Here is a 2,561-nt window from a genome sequence, read left to right as displayed (position 1 = left end):
TCCACATCGGCTGGATTTTCCGGTGGAAGGGGCGTCCATGCCATATTGCATAAGAGAGAAAGAGAGAGAAAATACCAATTTCCCTGTCCTTCACTTACTGTCCTTCCTTTACTTACTGCACACTTCACTGCGCATCTGATCTGCGCAGCAAGGACAAGAAACCTTGCAATTTTCTGTCTCGCAATGGCATGAACGCGTATATATAGCTAATGTGGAGTCTATCTTATATGTCTATGGTTTTAACTGAAGTTTAATAAAACTTTGGTTAAGATTAACTCTCGGTTTAATATTGATTGGTTTCTACGAACACTCTATTTAGAAAGTTTAGCTAAACCTATAACCTATCCGATATAATTGTAGGAAACTAGGAATATCGAATGATGATTGGTTCAGCGTTTGCTCTATCGAATGGTGCAAACCAAGCCTCAAAATTTATATTTTAGTTCAAGTAGTATTGTATGAACATACAAGTCAAAAATGAATGAAGGAAAAAACGCAAACGTGCACAAAAAACCACAACGAAAACGAGCACAAAATTTCTCTGAAGCGGAGAAAATGATTTTGATCAATTTAGTCCAAAAGTATAAACATATTCTTGAAAATAAGAAAATTAACGCGGTAACCTCAAAAGACAAAGACAACTGTCGGAAAACTGTAGAGCACTCATTTAATAGTAGATCTTCGAGTGAATATCGAAATTCTGAAGTTTTGAAAAGCTGTTGGGATAATTTAAAAAAAAAACAAGAAAATTTTTTGCAGATGAAAGGATAAAGTTGTATAAAACAGGTAAGTGTCATTTTTTATGGCATTGTCTTTCAATTTTATTATTTTAGATATTGAGGCTCGATTCTCAAAATCAGTGTTAAGAATTATAAGTGTATACGTGCTGCTTTACACACACACACACGCACACACACACACACTCACACAACTCCAATTAAAAACACACATTTAGAATTTTTGATATATGCAATATGTGCACTTGAAATTTCATATATAGGTATGTATATGTGTATATATGTATATATATATATATATATATATATATATAAATATATATCGTATATGTATGTATATTTAATAGATATATAAATATATTTTAAAATATTATAATCCTATATTAATTTTAACTAGATGGAGGATCTTATGAATCACAGTCAGACAATCTTCTGGAACTAGTACGAGAAACTATTCAACCTTCAGTTGATGGCTTGACTAACAATTTTGACGATGATGATTTAACAGGTAAAATATACTATTAAATAATCACAGAAAGATATAAATAATGATATGCATGTATGTATGTATGAATGTATATGTGTACTTATCAAATATATTACTATTCTTTTAGAAAACAATATAAATTCGTGCAATGTTCCTACAAATACAAGTACAAATATGAATACAAATACAAAAACAAGTACAAATACGAATACAAATACAAAAACAAGTACAAATACGAATATAAATACAAATTTATATGAGGCAACAACTAGTACTAATAATACTATGCAGATTGAATGGTTTGATGAAAATGATAATACAACAGATGAAAGCATGCATGAAGATGATGTACTAAATGTAAGTAATTAAGAAATATTAATTACCTATAATTAAAGTATTATTGCGTTCTGCAAAAAAAGTTAAAGCAGAATATTGTGAAAACATTCTCAGTTTCTTTTTTGTACTTAATTATTCAAAGATATATACAAATGTAATAAGAATATATTAAATGTATTAATTTGTAGTTCTTGAAAAAACAAAATGCTGCTGGTGTAGAAGCGGAGTCATCTAATAATGCATTAAATATGTGTAAAGTAATAGACTTAGACAGCGATGAAAATGATATTAATAAAGGTCAAAGTGATTCAGATATAAACACAGATAACTTACATGTAAGTTTAAATAAAATTTTGTTTTTGTTTTATATTTCCATTATTATACATGTACATATATGTCTGCTGTTAGAGAGAATAGAGAGGAGTTAAAAAAAAAACATGTTGCAAGCAACAAAAGTTACATTTTTAATACATAATTTCTTTTTTATATTTTTCTTTTAATTTTTTTTTAATTTTTAAGTATAAAAGACTGAAATTAATACGCTTTAAAACTGTACAACACTTTGAAATTATTAAGAATTTTTTTTTTGCTTGTAGAACACAATAAGACAATAGCTTTAAAATGTTTTTGGAAAAATGTTCCTGTCTTTGTGATATTAAAATAATATTATATATTTTGTCGTTATGATATTAAAATAATATGTTCTGTGTTAAACAATGAATAATTTTCAAATGAAATATGTATAACGTTTAATTTGTTGTAAGTCTCGCTGTGCCTTACTTACAACGTCACACTTAGTAATAAGCAGGTCACTGTTGCAATCTAATATTGCAACGATGACCCATAATAATTGAGGATGCCGACGCAGGACTTCGGCAGCCTCAATACGCGCGTCCTTCAAAAACTGCGACAGTTGCAATTAAGCAACAATTGCAACTGCTGAGCAGTGCAGTGGCCCACTTGAGACGGGATAAAACCCGCCGTCCAACGGACCACTGCGA

At 29.6% G+C, this 2,561-nt stretch overlaps 1 long non-coding RNA gene across 1 annotated transcript; it reads left to right on the top strand.

Moving 5' to 3' along the window:
* Positions 1–287: 287 nt before the first annotated feature.
* On the top strand, positions 288–1,642 carry LOC105458974. Its single transcript, XR_975602.1, has 3 exons — positions 288–786; positions 1,135–1,245; positions 1,352–1,642. It is a non-coding gene; the product is annotated as an uncharacterized LOC105458974 (long non-coding RNA).
* Positions 1,643–2,561: the final 919 nt, after the last annotated feature.

This window comes from Wasmannia auropunctata, unplaced genomic scaffold (genome assembly GCF_000956235.1).
Source record: "Wasmannia auropunctata unplaced genomic scaffold, wasmannia.A_1.0 LD334245.1, whole genome shotgun sequence".
NCBI classification, from domain to species: domain Eukaryota; kingdom Metazoa; phylum Arthropoda; class Insecta; order Hymenoptera; family Formicidae; genus Wasmannia; species Wasmannia auropunctata.
This window is presented reverse-complemented; position numbering and strand designations above follow the sequence as displayed.